The 26,018-nt window shown below is 29.2% G+C and overlaps 1 protein-coding gene and 1 long non-coding RNA gene across 2 annotated transcripts in view; one reads left to right on the top strand and one right to left on the bottom strand.

The window, feature by feature from the left end:
* The window catches only part of LOC136989944 (uncharacterized), a 28,481-nt gene extending 26,261 nt beyond the window's left edge, over positions 1 to 2,220 (top strand). Inside the window, exon 3 of the long non-coding RNA XR_010882979.1 lies at positions 1,817 to 2,220. This is a non-coding gene — a long non-coding RNA (uncharacterized lncRNA). The remainder of the gene's footprint in view (positions 1 to 1,816) is intronic.
* LOC136989937 (low-density lipoprotein receptor-related protein 4-like) overlaps positions 1 to 26,018 on the bottom strand; it is a 229,817-nt gene that overhangs the window by 196,544 nt on the left and 7,255 nt on the right. The window lies entirely within an intron of this gene.

Raw genomic sequence — 26,018 nt, 5'->3', positions numbered from 1 at the left:
TTGTGCTATTATTTAAGTAATTATAAAATGAATTCTCATAATTACTTAATTATAAAATAAATTTTCACACAATATAAGTAATTACACTTGTGTGACATAAATACGCAACTTTCATAACTTTATAATGTTTTAAAAAATTATAAAATTACGTAATATCGTAATTATTCAAATAGCTTTTAAATTATTTATGTTGCATATTTTAATATTATTTTAATCTTCATAGTTAAATTAACGAATTTTTAAGTTACAGGAAAAATAGTTTAGAACGAGTAGAAGATGAATATCGATCTTGTTCTAAATTCCTATTAGAACAGTCCATAACTCATTAACCGAAATGATGAATCACTTCAAAATACCAAAAAATATAACTGAAAGTTCATAATAACGAATTATATGTAAATTGTTTATTGAAGTTTGAGGAGCTCAGCTGAAACAATGTTTTTACACAAAATTAATATATACTATAATAGAAATCTTTTACTTTAATACACTTAATTAACTTTTTCATAACCCTATACCTTTACAGAGATGCTACTTATTTCTGTAGCCAATATCTTAGCTCTTTCGCCCTGTGGGTACTAAGAAACCTTTTTAACCATACCCATCGTGTGTACGGGCAGGTCCACAATGGAGGCGATGGAGACCAAAGACTACACATGAAAAATTCCTGAGGTTTTCGACCACTTGGATTCGATCCGGGGTCTCTAGAGCTGTAGGATGACATCTTAACCGCTTCTGTCATCTGGCCGACTCTATAAAAATATACGCCCATCAGTGACCGAGTGGGTATAGTGTAAGATCACTACATAGTAGTTGGTCGCGTTCTCCCACCTGACCAACAGCCTGGAGCGTGGAATTTTCCAGATTTTCTTCACACGTCACCTATATTAGGGCCAGTTTCCCAAAGAAAGTCCTCCCGCGACCTCTCGGCAGATTGCCCATATGTTGCGTTGTTTATTCCATCAATCTAATCCTATAGATACTGTACAGTACATGTAAGAATGTTCTTTCGTAATCATATAAAACATAGATTACAGAATGTAATTTATAATTCTATAATTTAATTAACACAAAATATAAAATCATGCGATTTTTACAAATCGATTCCATATAAAAACCCTATTACAGAAAAGATTAATATCATCAAACATTCGTAAGTGGTTGAAAAAATTAATCAAAACACACTGCAATCACGGACTATTTACAGAATTCTTGATATCTTTAAAACCAACAGACGACAGGCATCGCAACGCTATCATTATTATTCAACATTGCTACCTTATCGTTAATTAGAATGAAGAAACCTTGATGCAATTACAAACTAAAATAAAAATTTAAACAAATAGTAAACGAAAACTTAATTAACTTAAACTGGTACCCTAATATTTCTATTTTCATTAATACTTTAAAAATACATTACGAAGAAATCCATCAACTAATCAAAACGATACGAAAATGTAATGGACGTGTAACAAAATTATTTTGAAAACGCTGAACAAATTTACTGTGTCCTATTAATAAATAATAAAGTTACTACCTCACTTAGTTTCGTTGTAGCGCAGTTTAAACGTATCAAAACAACAATTTAGGTCTGAGTGGACGATTCAGCAGCCCGTTGACTGGATCAATCCATAATGACATGTCTGTCCAGATAACAAACAATTCCTAATAATTTTTATTATGTTTTTTATTTACAAACTTGTACTGTTTTACATTTCTTTGTTTAGATAATAAGATAAAAATTTACATATTAATTAATATTAAATCATTTCGCCCTAAAAGCATTACTAGAGCTATTTTTTCATACCCATCATAGATTTGCAGCATCACAAGAAGACTGGATGAGTGATGACGCAACACACCACATGGACTAATTGCCAAGAGAAGGTGCCTCCCGGAAGGACTTTCTGTAGAGAAAATAACATAAGAAGAAAGCCCAGAAAACTCCACGTGGCCAGCCCGTTGGTGAGGCGCGAATCCGCTACTACCAGCTTTCAGTAGTTTTTATCCAATTGGCCACTGATAGGCGTGAGTAATGAAGTATCCATGTCAAACCACCCATGAAAATTTCTTAGTCGTACTTGCTGGAACTCATATTTTTCTAGGACGACTAGCTTTATCGCCTTGACCATCCGACCATTTCTAAATTTTTGTTGTCTTCTTTCTTTAATTCCTAGGTCTAGAACGATGGCTAAAAATAGGAACATAACTTCCCGTCAATTATACGATCCATTCTCTAATAATTACTTTTATTTTCTTTTGAAAATTCTCGTAAGAATGAAAGTACAGTATTTAATAACAATTCCCATAGGATTTCGGTACGAAAATATAAAAATACTATGCTTCGTTATCTGTGTAACTTGATGAAGCAAATCGTTAAATACCGGCATTTTTTGTGAAATTAAATGTTTAACAACAAAATTTTTTAAAAAAAGAAAGACAATCTATAATCGATATGCGCAAATTACGTTAAAAAATAATTTGTTATCATTTTCAATTTAAATTAAATCAGATAGATATACATGTGCGTTTATTTTTATGCTTTCTATTTATAATACTTTCTATTTATAACACTTGAATAAGCTAATCTTACAAAATACTTTAGATTTTGCATTTTTTTAAAACATTTTTCTCTCTGCGGACATTATGAAGGACTTTTTCCATATCCATCATAATTAGGTCAGGCTCACAATGATAGACAGGCTAAGAAAAATTCTTGGGGCGTTGTAATATAGCATTAAGAAAGATTTGAATAAATATAAAAAGTTAATAGACTAATAAATATAACTTTAGTAGCATAAATACTCGTAGTAAATTAATAATAGTAATATATTACAGATACAGATAAAGATAGCAATATAAATAACAATAGATTAATAAATATAAATGCATTAATATAGACTAGTATATTTATATTTATTTATAAATATACATTTTATAGTGGAAAAAGTTATCAGGTGATCAAGATAAAATCAAGCTTTAACTTAAAGAAATGACTTGAGATCACGTCCCTCGTCATCCGGCTGTCCATTATGAACGTGAACAAATCCATAATTGATGTAAATAAAATGCCCTTTTAATGCCCTCAGGGCGGAAAGCAAAACAAAACGAAAAAAAATTGAAACATTTCCAAATTTCAGAGTGAAAGTATCAACGACAGGGTAGCTTGAAAGTCAGTTAACCATGTTTTGCTTCCTGTCTGACGTAATAGATATAAGACAAGTAGTTTGTGAAACTGTGTCAAAGCGTCACGATTTGTATACTAAACTTCTTTTTCAATATACAAATGTTAATGTTTTGACACAATTTCTCGAAGGATCTCAGAGAACAATACTTATAAGTAATAAAGTTTTTTGTCTCTTTCCGCCCTGTGGGCATCTTTTAGCAAACCCATTATGGATTCGGCCAGGCCCTCAATGAAAGAGGCGGCTGGGTGGTAAGGACGGAAGCCGACATATCCGATCGGAGCAATCCCCGAAAAATCACTGGAGATTTTTCGACCAGTCCGGATTCGATCTTAGGTCCCTCAAAATGATAGGCTGCCACTTTGACCGCTCAGCCATCCGGCCGTCTATAGTAATAGAATATTTAAACAAGACAGTTTAGTCTTTACAATAGTTAAGTGACATTTCTTTACGGAAGAACTAAGATAAATTTTAATTTTACTTTCCCGGTGCTATAAAATAGAGACAGACCTAGAAAAATATGGTTATTGGTCAAATTTCGACCCTCCCCCGGATTTTTGTATATCTGACATTTTTACGCTCCAGAAACACGAATACGTAAAGAAACGAAAAGAAAAATAAAAACCTTACAAAATTCTGTGGGAGGGTGCGTTTATTTTACATTACATATCAAGACTGGATAAACCAAAAATTTTGAAATTGCAGTTATATCTGTATACGAGGCATTAATGTTATTAAAATTTGATAGTTAAAGGTCAAGGAGATGCGAAAAAGCCTAGAGCCCTAGACTCACGTGTCGTTTCTTAAATGGGGTCAGTCTTAGTGAAAGTTTTACTCATTATTAGCATTTACAATCTTTAAAAACTCACTCCTACCTCCAAAATAAGCCTTTTTATCTTTTTATAATAATTAATAATAGGTTTCGGTTTTATTTTGTTACGGTAACTTGACACGTGGGCGATCTGCTGAGGAAAGTATGCATCCCGGAATGTCTTTTACGGGAAACTGGCACCTGTTTAGGTTGTTACAAACGTGAAGAAATCCCGGAAAATTCCACCTGGTCAGCCCTTTGGCGAGGCGCCAACTCACAACCAACTACTAGTGGTCAGTGCTGTTATCCATTCGGCTACTGGCGGGCTCAATTAATAATATAAAAATTATTTTTTAAATAAAATCTCATAACAGATGGCGCCATACATAACTTTAACTTTGTAAATGTTAGGAAAGAAGGGAAAGAACACTTGCCAGATTTCTTTCTTTTTTTAATTTCAGCATTTATTTCAAAAATAATCTTAAAAACATTTTCTCATTTCTTATTTCATAGCTGTGAAGACACGTTTCAATCACTAAATAATTAACTTACAAAGTCACTACAATAACTATTTAATATTAACCTAAAAGTTTTTGTAATTTACCCTCAATAATTTTAATTCACTTATTAAAATAATAATGTTTTGTTTACCAGCTATTAAATAATTTAATAAATAAGAAATCAATTATTAAACACACCCAACATTATTTAAAGTTAATATTAATTTGATTTAGTCACGGGATTACAATAAATTTCTCGATGAAATATATGTCGAAAATAGGAAATTTTGTGGAAAATTTCCTATAAAAATGGGAAACAGTAAAGGAGGGAAAAAAGAAAAATAGACTTTAAATCTTCTGAACAGCTATATTTAATTTGCTATAAATTTTAAGGACTTATCACATCACAGTTTTAATTGGAAAGCTCACTGAGATTTTATTAAACCAATATGTACATTTCGGGCCATATACCATTCCTCAGTTGGTTATAATTCAAGTGTTTTCGTATTTTCCAATTTGTATTTCACATTAAATTTTAATTTTAATTCACAATCTGTATCCTTCTAGTTATATTGTGACAGAATAGATATTTACATGTAAATATCTATTCTGTCACAATATAATTCAGGTATTTTTATATTTTCCAATTTGCATTTAACATTAAATTTTAATTCACAATTTATTGGTAAATTCCATTTTGAATAAGATTTTACCTCGATTTAAATCCAAAATCTAAATGCTAAATATTATCTTTATATCGGAGTTTATCGTGCAAAATAATTGTATAATTTACGAAAAGAATAACATTTTGAAATTACTTGATATCAATTTACATATTTAATAATTTTGAGATGTTACTAATGTGAATGAGGATGAGTAAAATTTTAATATATTGATATGAATTTCGAAATTATTATGCTTATTTTATTTGAATAACTTGGAAAATTTACAGTTCCAGTTCACAGAATAAAAACGTATCACAATGTTAACAATAACTTAGATTTAAATATATCTCAAAATTGTTAAAGAATTTTTTAATTTTTTTTTTATTTATTTATTATCAAAGCAATTTTAAAATTTTGGATTTAATATTGTCTTTATAACTTTCATATTTTATTACAGTAGGACCTCGATTTAAAAAATTAATTCGAGCGACGGAATGTCGTTAAAGCCGAAAGTCCGTTATATGATAAAGTAGGTTTCGCGAATGCGCATGTTAAAAAATTGACAAATTAGTTAGTTTATTTGTTTTTACTTATATAACAGTACATATGTTTGATTAATTAAAAATTAAGTATGTGTGAATAGTTTTATTCGCAGAAGTTTTCTATATGATTATTGCTTATGTAGGCCTACTCATATCGCAGTTCCGACACTTTTTTAAAATACTTTCCGTCCTGTGTGCCCTGAGAGGACCTTTTTAGCAAGCCCACTGTGGGTTTGCCCAGGCTGGATGGCGTAGGACGAGGCCCGACATATCCGGACGGACCACTCCCGAAAGATTTTTGACGCTTTTCGACCCGTCCGGATTCGATTCCGGCTGTCCCGAAGCAGTAGGCTGACCCCTTAGCCGCTCGACCAGCGGGCCACCAATAGTTGTAAGATTGTAATAAGCAAGTATACGGTCTAAATAGAAATAAATAAACAGTTTTTGGAAAATAAACATTATTTGTTTTAGTTAAATACAATTAAATAATATTCTTAAAAAGAAAACAATATTAAAATTTGACAAAAAAAATAAAAAATCCTATTTATTCGTCTTCTGATGATAATATATCGAGAAACTCTCGTTGGGGCGTAAAGATTTGATCTTAGATTTGAAAAAATAATCTGTTAATTTAATTACATCTAAAAAGCATTTTAAAATTTTAACACAACAAATGGACCTGAAATTCTGTTCGTTAAACCCGAAGTCTTAAATCGAAGTTTTACTGTATTATTTAAAATTAACATGATTGCCCATACACATACTATCAAAGAACACTTTTGTGATAAGGGTGAACAAAACAAACATATTTAGATAATTTTATTTTTTATTATTTATTTACTTACTTTTGATTCTTCCTGTCTTGTATACACTAAGATAGACTGGCCATAACATTCCATAATCAGTAAAAATCGGGTCTAAAACTGATTGATCTCCGGTTATTACTTCTCCGGCTGTTATATATAACAGGGAAAGTATGGAGATCGGTCAAAAAATGACTCCCCAAGATTTTTACATTTTTGGACTCGGGAGACCTTGAAATGTCGAGAAATGAAAACAAACTCGGGTTTTTTCTGTATAGGCCTATATAAATGTTAGTGTATGTGGGGGGGGCACGATTTTGTTCACCCTCTTTGAACTTAATAACTCTTGTGCTTTTTGTCGAAAACTTCTGAAATTTTGCTGCGAGGTTTGTTTATTCGGATACTGATGCTATTAAATTTTGGTTGTTAAAGGTCGAGGGGGTGGGGAGATAAAGGGGATCATGTATCATATCGCGAGTAAGGTCGGACTTATTGACGATTTTACTCGTTATTAGCATTTACAATATTTTATAAAACCCATCCTACCCTCAAAAATTCGCCGTTTTATAATAATTAAAAATATAAAAAGTTTTTAATAATAAATTATCATAACAGATGGCACCACACATGCAGTTTTAAATGTTTCAGGGAAAGTTAAGCAACTCGTTGCTGGATTTCTTTTAAAATTCACTTATTAATTGATCTATAAATTAGTGATATTATATTGGCGTGATGATAAAATTGCTCTATTCAAAGATTAATCTTTGATCAAAGATTAATCTACAATCAAGCACTAAAAACAGGCAAATCCGAGATAGTTCCCGGAAGTCGAAGACGTCTGTTCATGCTAACTAAGGTGGTCTTTTTTCAAGCCCATCGTGGATTGACAGAGGATGACCGAATGGTTATGGTAGCAGCTTACCGCTCTGGGACAGCCGAGGTCGAATCCGGACGGGTCAACAGCGACAAGAATTTTTCGGGGTGATTCAACCGAATATGTCGGACTTTGTCCCTCGCCATCATCCCATTGTGGGACTGGCTGAACCCATAACAGACTTGCTAAAAAGGCTATCTTAGTGCCCATAGGGCGGGAAAAGTTTTCTTTAAAAAAAAAAAAACATTGTGCAAACAAACCCACAACAGGGACGACCGACTGGTGAGAATAGAACCCGATATATATTCGGGATGGATCAGCCCTCCCCCAAATATTCTTGGGGTCCACGACTGCCCGGAATTAATCCCGGGTCCTTCCAAGTGATAGACTGATGCCAATCGACTTGTCCATCAGACAGTTCCCAAGTAGGATTACGTATAGTATAGAAAAAGAGTATTTTTTCCAAAATGAGAACATGTCCTTCATTTTGATTTATGTCTGGAGGCACGATTTTGTTCACCCTCTTTGAACTTAATAACTGCTGTGTTTCCTGTGTAAAAAAAAAAAAAAAAAAAAAAAAGAAAAAATACATGTTCCCTCTATTCAAGCACGTTTCCCTTTTTCAAAACAATTTGTAATTTTTCATTTGGTAGAACTACTCTCAAAACGCTTCATTTATTTTAATGCGCAGCACATTTTTCAATGTGCTGCGCTTTAAAATAATGCGCAGCACATTGAAAAATGCGTGCCCCCAATTAAAAATATATAGGAATAGACTAAATTTTGTTTTCTTTAGTCCAGTCTTATGTACAGTACAAGGTTAACATAATAGGCAACGTCTACTCATATTTAAATGATTAAAAAATAATAATTCGGAGAACAAAAAAAGGGGCAAAATACCTCGAAGAAAAAGTTAGAACAATAGATACGAACATTAACGGAAAAAACAAAAGAAATTCCGATTACGGATCAAAGTATGAAATTGGAAACTCGACAGTTACAGGATAAATGGTTCAAAATATATAGCTAGAGTGAAAGTTTGAAACAATATAACATCGTAAATACACTTATAACCAGAAAAGGTGATAAAATTCCAAAATAATGTGTCATAATACAGGGTGATTCAAGTCACAGAAATTTTAAAAAATTAATAACTCACAAACTATTTACAGTAAGATGATGCGGTTTTCACAGAAATGCTTAGAAAGAAGCGGGATTTTTTTAGGTGTAATAAAAATTTTAGAACCAAAATAGTTACATTTCTTGTCATAGATGATGCTTGATAAGATTACATAATTTGTGTAGTTGTTACTAGAGCTTACACTAAGAACAGTTTTTTTTTTTTTTTTTTTTCTTATTTTAACAAATTTACAAATTCTACAGCGCCATCTATGGCAAGAAATGTAACTATTTTGGTACCAAAATTTTTATTACACCTAAAAAAATCTCGCTTCTTTCTAAGCATTTCTGTGAAAACCGCATCATCTTACTGTAAATAGTTTGTGAGTTATTAATTTTTTAAAATTTTTGTGACTTTTGAATCACCCTGTACTATCGAACTTTGCACAAAAGGCTTTTTCTTAACACACTTCTGTAATTATAAATGGATCTTGAATGTATCGAAACTTACGTACAGATGAAATCCATTAAAATTTAGTCTGCTTTAACACAAAAGTTTCGATTTTAAAGGTGTAAATCGTGTACGTCGCAAACTTCGACATATAGTAATTTTAATGTAATCACTAATGAGACTACATTAATTAATTTAAATTCAATAATAATAATATTTAAAGGATTTCAAAAGTTGGAAAAAGAAAATTTACAAGTAAATTTGTCATTACTGAATCTTTTATTTCATTAATTTATTGGAGTAAATAAATAATTCTATAATATCGGATATAATTTTAAATTTAGAATTAAGTTCGGAACTTAATTCTAAAACAATTTTTAAAGTAAATTTTGGTTGTTAAAGGTCGAGGGGGTGGGGAGATAAAGGGAATTATGTATCATATCGCGAGTAGGGTCAGATATTATTTAAAGTAAAAACTTTAAATAATATTGCAATACTACAAATTCCATTAAAACTAACGCACTTAAAATTTTTGGAACAGAACGTCCTGATGCCAGAAACGCTCCAGGAACCCGAGTTCGAGTCTGGGTGAGGAATCTGAGGAATTCTTCATGGGTTTGTTCTGGATATGTCCGGTCTTATCCCTATAGCCTGCCGAACCGACAAGCATTAAAAAAGGCGAAGAAAGTTAAAATAAATTATTAAAAATTCAAAACAAACTGAGTCCACAATGGCCGAGTGAATAAAACCATTAAATGAATTTGCACCTCATGAACGATCCCATACGAAGTTTTCCGGGTTTTCTTCACGTCCAACACCTAAGTATGGGCCAGTTTCCCTAAAAAAAGTCTCTTGTCTCTTGGGAGAAACCTCCCTTGATAGGTAGTTTGTGTTATGTTGCCTTATTTCATTAACACAAATCCAATCAAGACAAACTTTATTGCCCTTTCAGTCCCACACATTTATGTCTTCACAAAAAATAATAATAATAATAAATACTCGTGATAAACTGTAAAATATAAAATCATAATAAATTAACTACAAGCTTGTAATTTCTGCAAAATAATTATAGTATGTAAAAACAATACATTTGTTCAATATACCCTACGTACCAGCAATTGTTTCACATTGATAAAAATATGTCAAATTATTCAAACTAAGTTATATTTCATTCTAAGATCTCGACATCCATTGGAAACAGCAAAAAATGTGATAAATGTCACGATGTATTTTAAACTCCTTATAATTTCCTAATTGCACAATTTGGAACCAATATTCTATTACAGTATATCTACCGAAAAAAATGTTTAAAACTTGCAGGAATTCATTAGCTACAATTTGAAATAGCTTTAAAATAGTGAATTAACAAATAAATGATAATGACTGTGTTTCTTACGAGAAAATTGTCAAGTGAGTAACAAAAAGTTAGAAGATTCCATAAGAATTTATTAAATCGTTTCTAGAATGTCAACTAATTTATGAAAGTAATTTCAACGATTTCCATTATCGTTATAAATAATTGTAAAACAAAAATGATACAAATTCACCGACAACATTATGAAGATTCTTATCTTTACAGTTTTTGCTAGTAAATTAGCATACAGTACAAACCTCTTTAAGAAAGAATTGATGATTTAGAAATGATATATCATGTCATATGTATTATTTACTTAAATAAAATTCGTCGCCATTTAGTTTCCTGCTCAAATTGAATATTTATTCTATTTTAATGTATTAGAGAGCAGTAGAGCGTCGAAAATTGGCGTCAATTGGGGACTGGGGTTGTTCCAATTAGTCATTTGTTCCAATTTCCGACTTTGTACGAAAAAATACATTAACCTGTCCGATGTTCAAATTTTTCTCCGTTGCGGTGTCCGCTTCGTCGTTGAATTTTCGTCGATTTTAAGCCTAACGAAAATTTTTATAATAATAATCGAGGCTATCGTATCGTTAAAAATTATTTCTTTATTTTGTACAAACAAAATAAATATATTGAAGAATATAAAAAACATGAAAATTATACTTTAGAAGTAAATTTAGTATCAAAAACGTTCGATTCAGCACGACACAGTCCGACTGAAAATCGTTCCAATTTCCGGCCATTTCAATTACCGACGTTCCAATTTTCGACGCTCTACTGTAATTGCTTTTTAAAGTCTTTTTGTAGATTAACTTTTACTGTTTTCATGTGTTATTTTTCTTTTATATTTATCTTCTGAAGCTTTAATAGTATGTTTCTTTTGTTATTGTGGGGGTCATAATAAGATATTTGAAATTTCCGTAAAAATAAATAACATAAATAAATAAATAAACAATGCTGAATTATTTATTGTACTCATATATTCAAATTTGAATAAATTAATAAAATTTTTAAAAATTTAAAAGAATTGTCTTATATAACTAAATATAAGACAATGCTTGTAGAATGTCTGCCTGTTTGTCTGTCCTCTAAACCCTTCTAAATCCTTTCACCGATCTTCACCAAATTTTTCATAGATACTCTCTACGACCTTCTGAAAAATGTATGCTACCATGAAACTTGGACAACTCACTTCTTCCCATGACACTTCGTGATAAACATAGCAATAGTAAGCAAGAATAAACAAACGTAATGTGGTTTGCATTTTAATGTTTATCCTTATTACTTTTTGTCCGGGTGCGCCGGGTATATCTGCTAGTTAACATAATTTTACTTTCCAATCTAAATTAAAATTCCTCTTATTTTTTTCGCAAAATATAATTTGATTAGTAGGTTAAAATTATTAATAATTTGTCAAATAACTTATAAATATGCTAATTATTTAATAAAATCTTGTTTTTTAATCATTCCGTCGATCATTAATTTTTAATTTTTTTTTTTAATTTGACTTCATATATATAAAAGTTTTTACTTGACATTTATCTACCGGATGACTTAACGTCATCAAACGACTTCAAGCTTCTTGTAGCTTTTGTATAATAAAAAGAAAACCGCAAGTAAATCGATTTTCGAGAGCGTATTCATTTACACCATGTATAAAGCTTCCTTCTTTCAATTTAAAATAGCTTATCAGGTGAATAACTTAATTTCTTTTTTAATTTAGTTTACTGTATATAACTAACTATACACACTAATTCTAGTAATTTTCAAAATTTTAAAATGAATTGCGCATTTATTACACTGTATAAAATCAATGCATTAAGCAAGAAGTGAAAAAATTGTCCTATTTTTACAGGGCTATTTTAAAAGTTGTAGCATATTTACATTTATATTTCATTTCTTAATTATTTAAATGGACTTTGTATTTTGATGTATTTATCGATTAATTTAATGAATAAAGCTTCATTTTTAGGATAATTTTTGAAGTTTTTGTGATTCTACTAATGCCCTAAAATTGCCCCGACTGCTAAGTTGATCAGTTAAATAAATTTGATGTATGATGATCCTCAAATTTATTGGTATATTGTCCAATTCTAAGAAATGTGATGTTTAATTTATTAATTAAAAGTAGGATTAAATTAGACAAAAAGTTATTCGCACATTTGAAAGATTGTCTTAATAGGGGGTTTATATTATCTTGTTAATTTAATTTATCATTTTAATTTTGTAAAATTTTTAAATGGTTGGTTGATGCAATAAGATAACCAAACACATGTCTGATCTATCAAGAAGGAGGACTTTCTATGAAAAACTGGCACCCATTTAAGTGTTATACACGTGAATAAAACTCAGAAAACACCACCACATGGCCAACCTTCTGGTCTGGCATTATCCCGTGACCAGTGTTCAGTGGTTTTATCCACTCGGCCATTGATTGGATCAAATTTTTAAATATTAACCAATAAAAAAAAGTTCAATCATTCTTTCCTACTTTATTTCATAAAATAAAAATTCTACAGAAATATTTTATATGTTTTTAAATATATAAACGAAATCACATTGGAAACCGGAGCTCCATAATTTACTATTTTGAGTCTTGTCACGGTGAGATAGTTCAGAGTAAAATACAAATGTATTTTACTCTGGGGGTTTTTATTCTGTACTGTTTTCTCCGTGACTAAGAAAAGGCGTATCGCATGACAAAATTGTTCTACAATCATCAATGCTCTCGATAACAATACCTCGAACAAAAGAAGCATGCAACAACCTACATGGCAGATACATTCCGGAAATTTTATCTATCTTCGTCATACAAGAAAAGAAAGACATTGTCTTCTATTCTTTCTTTTAAAATTTATCAGAAAAATAGAGATTAAAATGTTTCGAAAATCTTATCAAACTGTCTTATTATTTTGATATTAAATTGAATTTTGGGGATTAGGTTTTTGTTAATGTCTCTATTTTCAAAAGAAAATAACTTTTGTCCATTAAATTTATTTTTTTTAAATAATCAAAATATGAAATACAATAATAAAATGTTAACAAATTTTCTTTAACTCTTACAATTCTGAGCTTAAATATAAAAATAATTTTCATATTCTGCGTTAAAAAATCGAAGGAAAATAATTTTAAAGTAAACAGATTTTAATTAATTTCAAGTATTAAAATTAATGGTTACTAAGTGCTAGATTTGCAAATTTAAAAATGAAAATGTGTGTTTTTTTCTCTATTTACATACATATACAGAATATCAGTTAGCCGTGTGAATCGCTCGAACAAACTATCAAATAATTTCCAATTTGCAAAGTCTCTAACAATTTTACCATATTTGTAAGTAATAAATACTTGAATAAGACGATAATTTAGTCTTTATAGAGTCACTATATACATTAGTTATTTTTTAAGTAATATTTTATATTGTAAGTACAGTAACCCGCCTAAACGGACACTGTGCAAACCGGAAATCTGTCTAAATGGAAAAGAAATCTCGAAACAAAATAATTTTCTATGAAAACTATTACTATAAAACGGATAACCTGTCTAACATGTAAACAGAAGATTCTTTGAGCATCAATTGCGTAACATAACCTGAGTAAAGCGGAATTTTTCAGCGTAAAAAATAGCTACATTCTAAATCATAATTAAAGCACATTGCAAGTCTATTGGGTTTTTCTCTGCGGACTGTATATACAAGTCTTTGAAACTTGTCTTTAAAACATAAAATAGTTAGATTAAACAGTTCTAAATATAACTGCAACGTTTTCAGCACATTTTTTTGCATCAATAAAAACAACTCCAAAAAACAGAAAGTTCTGTCTGGTACCGTCGCGTTCCGTTAAGCTGTATAAGCAGTATTCCTCCTAACAAAATAATTTATTTGGCATTTTAAAAAAAAGGAAAAGATTTGCAATATAATTAACAAAAATTGATATTCCTCTAAATTCTTTATCAAGAAATCGATTGCAAGTGGCATTAAACAACACTTGATTTAACACTTTCCTCTGTTTAGCATGCATTCTCCTTAACGCCTGTATGCACTTTGATGATCTCAGCTTTTCTATTTTCCTATTTTTATCGAAAGATAAATAAAAGCTGAAAAATCAAGAAAGTTTAATTAGTTGGGTTGAGCTGACTCGATTTATATATTGAATTCTGAATATTTACTTGACTTCAAACGTTAATTCTGTTCAATCGATTATCTAATGTATCTTAAACACAAAAATTTTAATAATAATTTCAGTTAACCATCGTAAAGACTGAATTGCTCTCTTATTAAAATATTTTACATTTTATAAACTTTATGTAAATGGTTCAGATTGTCCTTCTAGTTCAATAAACAAATTTTAATGTTATGTCATGTGTTTTAAATCTTTGCTGGCTTGGTTCGAAGGATCCCAGATTTGGTCGATGCCACGGTGGATTGACTTTTGACCACATCTACATTTTTCCTCTTAGTAAATGAAATTTCCTTTAAAAATATTACAGTATAATATAACAATGTAAGGATTCATTGAACACTTTTTAAGTTCGAATATAAATTGGATTGGATTGAATTGTATTGAGAGTGAATAATGTAACACGACACGTGGGCGATCAGCTAAGGGGAAGACTTTCTATGGAAAACTGGATTTATTTAGGTGTTAAACATGTGAAGAAAATCGGAAACTGTCCGTTGATCAGGTTCGAACCCACGATCAGTGTTCAGTAATTTAATTCACTAGATTGCTGGTGGACCATAATTGATTGACTTTCCTGAATAAATTTCTGAATAATTTTAATTAAACATGGTTAATTAATTTTTGGACATCCTATATTGGACATCCTTTAAAATTTAACAAAAAAAGTATTTTAATGATATGGGAATGAGTAAATTCAAATCTGTTATCTAAACAGCAGGCTTTCACGAATACCAGAAGTCAGAATTAATCAATTTTCTTTAAACTTAAGTAATTAACTTTTCTAGTGGTTGGAATAATTTTCATGAAATGTAAAGAGATTTCTCACGACACTGTTCGTGACTTAATAATTTTTTCCTTCACACAATGCCAATATTAGTTTTACAAAAGAAAAATATATATATAAATAGGTAATCATTAATTGGAAAGAAAATTGTTTTAAATTGTACGAGACAAAGCTCAAATTATCTTTCTCTATAAACAGTAAAAGCAAGTTTATGTTGTAAAAGATTTTTTATAGCCTTAATGAGTATAAAAAAAATTATAAGTATACTTGAGTGAAACAAAGGAACATTTCATTCCTTAAATCATGTATTCCTTCAAAACAAAAATGAATAATCACTATAATAGATAAATTTTCATCCAAAAAATATTACATTTAAAGCCTATAAATATGCATAAAAATAGTTTCCTATTTTCTGCTAATTTATATAGCCTATTATTATTTGTTTTGGGTAGGTAGGTTGAATTCATAAGATAAAGCAATGCAACACACTAGCGATCCGCCGTGGAGAAATGCTTTCATGGAGAATTTTCTATGGGGAAACTGGCCTCTATTTACGTATTATACACTCATGAAGAAAACCCAAAAAATTCCACGCGGCCAGACCGACGGTCATACTCGAACCCACGACCTTATTGCTTATTATTGTATTTGGTATTTTGATAAATAGTAACACAAATACTACGTTTTGCTAATATAATAATACATTATGAAACATTATATATACATATTACATAATGTACTATTTGTAACATTGTAGTATTTGTCGGATATTTATCCTAATACAATAAAGCAAATCGGATGATTATTATTATATTTAAAGCGCAAATTTAGTATTGCAAAATGTTTTTCGTAAAGTTTCCTTAACAATGTCTTCACACTGCATAATTCTCTTTTTTGATGTTTTATTTTGTAATATTTTGAATCAAAGCAACATACTTAACACACATTTAATCAATTTTAAAATAAAAATATACCAAATAATCGTATCTTAATTTTATTTATTGTTATTTTGATATCAAAATACGTATCCTATTAAACTGAGTACAAAAAAAATAGTCGATATAAAAATTTATATTAAAGCAGTTCCATATTGTATTACTGAAAAAATTTTGATCTTTCGTAAATTCTTCCCCATTGTATATCATATTTCCTGCTATATTCTTTACCCTGATCTGTTGTGTTCCACTACAAGGATCCTGATATACAGCATAATCCAGGTACTGTATCTTTTCTTATATAAAAATTTATTAAGCTACACAAGATTTTGTGAATATCAAATGTAAAAATATTTCCATATTTAAGCAATAATATATTGTATATACAACTATATACAGTATATTTTTTATCGGAATTATTTTTTGCTGTTGACAACAATTTCTAGAGCAGTTTCAGAATTCTCCGTAAGAAATTATTAAATATAAACCGGTATATATTTTCACAAGCTGAAATATAAAACTTGTTCAAAGCGAATTTATTAGTTCATGAGTTTCTGTTTTTTTTTTTTATTTATTTTTTTTTATCTGAATTTCAAAAAAAAAAAACGTTGATCATATACGAGATTCAGAAACTTGAAATCTAAAAACACGATAAACCACTTCTGAGAAGCCACTTCTTTGGAAAACATAAATTTGTTAAAGCTAAAGGCGAAATTTAAGCTTTTTTATTACTGAATTTTTATCAAACAGAAATAAAACGTTGTTTCTTTTTTTGCGTGAGAGTTGGAAGGAACTGAAATGAAATATTGATTGAAAAATGAATAATGTTTGTAAAATTGAAACATTTTCGAATATTTTATTGCAAATGAGACCTTCAGCTGTTTTAAAGATGAAATGATAAAGACGAATTGAAATGTAAATTAGTTTTAAACTAAATTATAAATGTAAATAAATACTCGTGCTCGAAATCGAGCAATTTATCTAATTAACATATAAAAATAAATAACAATAAATGAATATAATATATATTTTGAGAATAAATTTTATTTTAATGTTTCTCACTTCATTTCTAATAAGCTGAATTAAAAGTAAATTCATTTATAAACTCCCAGTGGCCGAGTGGATAACACCACTACAAACTGAGAGTTGGTAACGGATTCGCGCCTGACCAGCGGACTGACCACATGGAGTTTACAGTTTTCATATGTTTGACACCGAAATAAGGCCAATTTCCCATTTTTAAAAAAAATGTTCCCTAGAGGCACCATTCTTGGCAGATAACCTGTGTGTCGCCTTGCCTAATTCCATGAATCCAATCATTATTAGATTCAAAACTGCGTGATTTCATCATGTTAATGTGATATTTTCAATGTGAATTTGATCATTTATGTTAATTTTACTCAAATATATATAAAACTAAATAAATACGAAACAAATACTAATTCTAAACTAAATACTAAATTCAAATACTAAACAAACTATAATATATATATTATAGTTTGTTTAGTATTTGAATGAAAATTATTTGGAAATGTAACAATTTGACGAGATCGTCATTAAAATTTTCTGTATTGAACTGTTTTCAGTCGAATTAATAATAGCTTTCTTTGTTCTACTTCCAAATTGGTAGAGCGAACTCAGTCCACCATTGTTATTGTAGGAGTAACATAAAGGGAAGATTGAAGAAAACAGTGATAACAGCAGTTAACCCTAGAGTCAAATGACACTGTAAGACAATAACCTTCAAGGTTACAGGTTTATTCGACAGAAATTACGTCGCAAAATCTCAATTCCCAAGAAAAAGTGACTAAGTAAAGAAAAAAGAAGAATTTTTATTGTTTGGTTTCAAAAATGAAAGTTCAAGCAACAATCATTTCAGTGAACGTAATAAATTAAGAACTGGCGATTTGGAATTATAACCGGATAGGTTTATAGTACGTTCGCTTTTACATGGAATTTAGAAATTTTAGGCTTTAAATATAATAATTATAAATTTAAAGAATATAAATATATTAAACATAAATAATTAAATTTTTAATATATCAAATAAGTACTCAGTAAACAAATAATTCTTATCTTAGCAAAAAAAAAAAAAAATTTATATTCCTGACCAAATTATTTATTGATTAACTCTTTCCACCCTGCGAACACTAAGAAGAGTTTTTATTCCTAATAAATATAAATAAATAAATATATATATATATATATATTATTTATTTATTTATTTATTTATCAGGAATTTGGCCAGGCCCACTAAAGGAACGGCTGGATGATAAGATACAGACCCAAAGTATCCGAGTCAACATGAGACCTTCTGAAGGCTTATAAAATTCTGCTGATCGGATTCGAACCCGGAGTCATGCTGACTTCTTAAGCGTTTCCATTATCTGTGCATTAAGTAAATGTCAAATACCTAAAATGGCCAGTCAAACAATCAGTTGTTCAAAAAACAATTACAAAATTCAAACGTGCAAGTCATTGACAAAATCTTTAGTAGTAAAGTGAAATAAATTTTAATAGTATTGTATATGGTCGATAACTCTGAATTTCAGAGCAAAAATGAACGGCGGATGAATAATGTATCGTCACTTAACTCATTAATTTTAATTAAGATTATAAACGCATTAGATTTGAAAAGCACTATCATCTCCATACTAACAAGTATTATGCTTCAGGACTTTTTACGGTCTCCTCCCATCTTTTCAGGTATCTGCACCATCCCTTCAACCACAGTGTAATTTAAACTTTTTTTTTATATCTTCTTATAAACATGATGTTAAAGATAATTTACAATCAAGACTATTTTATTTTTAATCTGTTTTATTCATATTTGCTATATCAATATGATTTATACTTGTACACAATTGAATACTGAAACTTTCGATAAACTGTAGAAATAAAAGAATAAATGATGTACCGGTACATAAATCGGGTGTTTTATGATAAGATAACATGTATCGCTTTCTGATAAATAATTTAAATTCGTAGCTATACATTTAGAAACGCTCAAGTATAGGCCACTTACAAGGTTACAACGTCAGAATTAGTCTTGAGTTCTTCATTTAATGTTTTGCAAATAATCGTAAATAAATCTTGAAAAGTAATATAAATTATTAAGTAAAATACTAGAAAAAATACACTACATGTTTCAGAATAAATAAAATTCTCTGCATTACAATTACGTTATTGGATACATTTAGAGATAAATTTATGACTTCAATTTATGGCTAAACACCAAAGAAATATTTTTTCTTTCAGATTTCAAATACGAAAATAATTCATTATCTTCCTCTCTATTTTTAAAAAGTTTAATATGTTTAATAATAAAATTTTATTTTTCGAATTAAGATTCTCAGTAGCGTAACTAAAACAGATATTAGGAGGGGGCACATATTAAAACGTTCTAATCTACAGCTACGAATGAAGAGTACAGTCTTAGATATTGCATGTATACTATATAAGCAGGTTTGTCACATTCGAATGTTTTTCTTATACTTATTTAATTTTTTCCTTAATTTATTTATAAAGATAAGGGGCCCGGGCAATCAAAGCTTTTTCCTGGTTACGTTCCTGAAGATATTATATGTCAAATAAAAACCATAAACATTCTTAAAAATGCAGAAAAATGGTATTCTTTGTTTTAAAAAATATATAGATTATACAAATTTATAAAACAATTAAAATTTTTTTGGTGTTCTCTATCGTTTTTTATCTCAACTATGGCAGCATCGTTTGTGTAGTTTAAGCACTTTCTTTCCATAATAAATACGTTTTATGTACCAGATTGTACATAACAAGTATAATAAAGACATCAAAACAGGTTTTATTTCTAGTCCAGAAGTGAAGCACAGAATTTTATTTCACTAATCTTTTTTCCTCATAATAACGATAATTCCAATTATTCATACTGAAAAATTCAGAAAATGTTGAAGTGGAGATTAATGTTGAGAAATAGTGCATATTTGGTTTTATCATAAAGAAAAAATAAAGATTAATTTTCAGTAATTATAAATCTATGAATGCTGAACTCATAAATCCAACTAAATCTGAATTTGAATATTAAACTTTCCTGCAACATAATTGCTGCTTTTTAAAATTACTGCACTCATTCCCATAAAAAATTATTAAACCTGAATTAATATTTATATTTAGGCATTTTTCCTTTCAATCCATTTTAAATTAATCTGACAATTCAAAGAAAATAAAAACTGGCAAGGGCTCTTCACGATTTTCCCCGCACTCGAACAGATGATTAATCCTTATTTTTTGAATAGGGTATTCTTGCCGAATTCCAAAATTTCTGGTCCATATGGTCCTAGATATAAAGAAAACTATAGGGCAACACTTAAACACACACATCTATACACACAAATTTGAGCGGCTTTTTTAAAATATATTTTTGAAATCAGAATACCTTAAAACGTTGAAAAATTCATAAAACTCGGAGGGTCAACATTTGACCGATTACAATACAATTCTCTTTGTTCTATAACAGCCAGAAAAATAAAATAAAAAATTATTCGAATCATACTTTAGTTCTGAGTTATTGCATTGTAAATCATTGTGACGATTTGATAGTTTAGTGAAAACTTTACACTTAGATTTATATACGAAAACAGAAATAATGTATTGTAAACATGTAAATATAAGCCAAACATATAAAAGTTTGATTTCGCTATAAATTAAACTTTTATGCGTATGAGAACGATTACAAATTTATAGTTAAAGAACGATTACAAATTTATAGTTAAAGAACGATTACAAATTTACTATATCCTGAAAAGATGAATGAAAATATTATAAAAGTTAAACTAATTTCCGAATTAAATGAGCATTTTAACAACGTGAAAATTATTTATCTCGCATTCTATATAATCATATTAATATATAATGCACACGTTAAAACGAGTGATAAATTTATTAAAAGTTATGAATATCTGAATTTCTGTTACAATATTCTCGAAAAATTCAAGAAATTAAAAGAAATTCGGATTTCATACATTTTCAAATTTAATCTATTTTATTTTTTTATATATGCAAATTCCCGAAATCCACTTTTTATAAAAGTTAACACGATAAATTTGTATTTTGTTCTTTTTCTTGTTGTATTCATTAAATGCTTTATAAAGTTAATTCAACATAAATTATATGAATTAATACTAGGTAAATAAATCCGGGTTCGAATTCTGGTCTCGAGTTTTGCAAGCAATAATGCGAACGTGTTGAGGATACAAAGATGTCAGGTAAGTACAAAGTGAAGGTACCTGACATCTTGAGATTGAGGGTGTCAGGTAGTATAAGTATGCTCCTTGATCTTATTGAACAAGTTCGTAACACGTGACACGCTCAACACTGCTCGCATAACTGACTACTAGGTATCCTAGATGGATCCTCAGAAATTTTCACGGGTTGTTTGACCTACGTCTCATTGTAAACGTGACTGAACAAATGACAGAAGAAAAGAGGCCCTCTTAGTGCCTATAGAATAAGAAGAGTTAAAGAAAAAAATCAATTTTTTATTTTATTTTCAATATAGTAATAAATAAAATTTTAGTTACATTTGACAACACTAAAACTACATTAAAGTTATGTATCATTGTTAAGTGCTTATATGCCCTTCAATTGTTTTTTCTTTAGTGTGTAACAAGGATGTCGTTTAACTCAATAACAGAATTGTTGAAATCATAAATCATACGACTAATGGCATAAAATGATAACAACTATATTTTATATTTGAATCGTTTTATGGTATTCAGTAAAAATTCGTCCTATGTAAATATATCTTTCTTCGAATTTAATCAGAACAGTTTTGAACAAGGTATAATAATGTTAAAAATCTTGTTTAACATGAAAGAAATAATATACTTTTTTAAAGAAATTTTTTTAAATAACGTTGTTTTGGTCGTATTTTTCGAGACTGAGGGCGGGAAATGATGGGAGTGGATTCATCCCAACATATACGTCACTGTAGTGAATTTAAGCACATCATGATAAACATAGCTTTTGTTAAATAAGAGCATTTAATAATAATAAAATATACGTCTGAATTTTCAAGAATAGCTACTTATTTATCAGGAAATTGTAAATACTGTATACTCGTGTATCTGTTTTAACCCAATGAAAACGCATTTACTCACTCAGAAATTAATTTTAAAAAAGTGTCTTTTCACTTTAAAAATAAAGAACAAATAACCTCGCAATTTTGATAATTTAAAAAACAAAAGCGATCGTTTCCTACCATTTCTGATTCAAAAAGCATTGAGTGAGAATATGATAAATTGGTTTTTGAGATTGTTAAAATCTTGGTGACAATCTTATTCAATGTCATTTTGATTGTCTATGGATCAAAGAGCACAGAAAAAGCTATTCGTCGGACCTTATCTACTGGATTGCAGGAATCGAGATTGATTCGTGTCCTTCTTTACCTTGTTGACAAGAAAATATCAGATGGCTTAATTCTTAATGGTTATTTTCTATTTTTCTTCCTCCTTTTAATGCTCTTATTTTAATGTTTACATACGTAAAGTTATTTATAAATAATCCTGCTTTTCTGTAAGTTTATTAAATGATTAGAATATTTTTTTAAATGTCAGAATGAATGAATTTTGTAAATCTTAATATAAGATTATACATTTATTTATTAAGATAGATTAAAAATTAAATAAACAACGAAAATTTAATTTTTATCACTTTATATTTTTATTGCTTTATTTACTCGAAAAGCTAAGTTATAATCTAAGTATATTAGATAATTTCTAACACTAAAATTACAAAAATTTATATAATCGAACCTAGATATAGCGCTACTCACAGAGAGTCAATGAATATTCACGAACGGATCTTCTTCATAAATATTAAATAAAAATCACTTCATCTTCTGTGAATTACAAGAAGCGTTTTTATCATCAACTTACGTGACTTTCAAACTCTCAAACTTGTTTTATATAATTCTTACTATTCGAGGTCCTTCAGTTTAGTGCCAATTTCGGAGGCGAAGATGGCGCTATATACAGGTTTGATTGTACAATAATATTTATTAAACACTATGGCTATCGTATATAATTAAATTTTAAATTAGATTTTTTTAAATTATCAAAAAATATCATATATTAATCAAATTCGTTTCAATATTTATCAAAGTAATTAAGACAAAATTATAATGAAAAAAATAATATTTATACAAGAAGTTCTTCTTATGAGGTTAACATAAATTTTCCATTTCTCTCCTAATTAGAGAAAATAAAACAGTTAGAGAAATTATTGATTATTTATTAAGACAAAGCTAATTTTCTTTTAATTTATCTATTCGAAATGTCAAACCAAGAAAACATCTAATCATTCTCCGAGAGAAAGAAAACTAAAACTGTTGCAGCCTTATATTATTAAATGCAATTTTCTTTGCAGATCTACGGATGAAAGAGAAGTTTTCTCGAATTCTAAAAATTAACATTTAATTTCGCTTCAGTGTTTTATGTGTAATAATTTACAAGTTCAAACTTTCAAAGGCACCAATAACGGAATTCAATATAAATATACGATGGTTACATTTGTAGAAAGAAATATTTAATTAAATTTTAACGATAAAGGAATGCAAAACTCGAAATAACTGACACCTTTTGATACTCTTTATTGCTCTTCCAAGTCGAAAAATAGTAATAAAATCCACCAGACTGACAAGAAAATTAGTAAATATTCATTTAAATATTAGTTTTCAATTTAAATTATTAATTAAATACGCAATAATAATCTTATTTTAATGCCATTTTGATCTACAGAATATCTGTAGAAAATTGTATAATTTTCATGAATAAAAAATTCATCTTTAAATTCAATGTTTTTCTGAAAGCTTAAAAAAAATTTCTATTTAAATTTTTCTATAATATAAGCTACTTGAAGTATTGCTTATAAGATATGTGGAGATATATTTTCGGTTGCTGCTTTCATTCAATTTGTGGTGGTATTTTGTGTTTGCATGAGACTAGAGACCAAAAAGACAAAAAAATCCGAAAGCCAATTTTCTGCAACAATGAAAATCAGACAGCATGTCAGGGATTCCTTCGACGAATCTTGACAAGGTCAATTTTCGCCTTGTCAAAGTTCCTTCTATTATACTCTTACGTTATTTTTACCGTTTTAAAGAGAAATTTGATAATATTATCTCCAGAAAGATCGATAACTGAGAAAATGTTAAGTGACTGGTCAATAGGTACATTTCCACCTGATTGATCTTTATGTTGTAAGCTAGACTTACATTCCTGTGGTCACCCATTCACCAAAGGAAAGGGAGGAAATCTAGCTAAAGTTTATTGGAACTAACGAAAGCTTTGCTTTAAAATGGCTTCTAAAATTTCCTAAATATTCCGATCACGTCAATAAGTATTTTTTTACAAATGGATCGGAGTTAATCAAAAGGAACTAAGGAAATCTAATCAACAGTCAATGTAACTGTCTCAACTTCATTCACTCTCTCTTTCATATATAAATGAGTTTAAACATTCCAATTTTATTAGCACTGTTGAAACCACGCACGTATAGAGATAATCGATAAATTATTCTGGTTGAATCATGAGATAAAGTAATTTCCTAGATTATTTCTCCTACAAAAGATAATGATCAACTTGGACTCTTAAGAATATTAGCACTTTTTAAAATTTTCTAGAACATTAGCACTGAAAAATTGTTAAAATTTAAGTAATATTTGGAAAAAGCAGAATAAAAACTTATCTCAAATTTCTTCAATTTAAAAGCTTATATAAATAATCTTTAATGGTTCCAATATATAGTTTACAATAATATAAACTTTAAATCATGTACTGGTACCTCTTAAAACAAATTCATAGCTTATTACGCCCACCAATGGCTGAGTGGTTAAAAGCACTGAGCACTGTTCGCGGGTTCATGCTCTCAACCTAGCTAACCAGATATAGAGTTTTCCAGGTTTTCTTCACCTAAATAGGGCCAGTTTCCCATACAGTTTTCCCGGGAGGCATCCCCTTGGCAGATCGCCCGTATGTTGCGGTGCCGTATCCCACCAAACAAAACCATGCTTATTACTGTTCGAAGTGATTAAAATCAGTATTAGTGCATTTAATATAAACAAAAACTGCGAATTGATAAACATGCAGAAGTCTTGAGAATAATAGCTCGCATTAACACGTAGAAGAAACTTCATTTATCGCTTCTATCTCCATAAATCTTATTTATTGATTAGTATCTTGTTTTTTTTATAACTGGTGAGATTTAAACTGTTAAGAATTAAATATTTATTTGAGCTATTTATCGAATTATATGCGGTCTAATTGAAATAGTACAGACCAGTAAGACAAGGGTCAGACACATGACAGCCACTTCAGTCTATTAAAGGAAGCTTTGTTGATTCAGTCTGCTTGTGAGAATAATCATAAGGTCAAGAACCTAACTGAACTATTTTGTACTTTGAAATCGAAAATTTTGATTAAGTCATATGTAAAAGAAAATCGGCAATTTCCCGAAAAGATAAGAAAAAAATTCGCTACAATTTCTACTTTGATTATACTTATCCGAAAAAATTTCCATATAACATCTTTTTTTCAATTTAAAAGATGTCTTTTGCATAATTCACTACAGTAAACTCCAACTTCGGTATATAACGCTATTTTAGTCCATTGGTTCCAATATATTGCGAAACGCTAATCGAGTGAGTTGTACTAAATAAAAATATTTCAAATAAATTTATATTTATTCCTTAGGAGTTTGATTTAGAACGCTACATGTCAGTCATATATGTTCGTCTTTAATAATTTGGTTCCCCATTTCGCGGATGGAATGAGAT

The sequence above is a fragment of the Centruroides vittatus genome, unplaced genomic scaffold (assembly GCF_030686945.1).
Source record: "Centruroides vittatus isolate TY-2023 unplaced genomic scaffold, ASM3068694v2 scaffold_769, whole genome shotgun sequence".
NCBI lineage: Eukaryota > Metazoa > Arthropoda > Arachnida > Scorpiones > Buthidae > Centruroides > Centruroides vittatus.
Note: the sequence above shows the minus strand (reverse complement) of the source record. Positions and strands in the feature narration are given on the sequence as shown.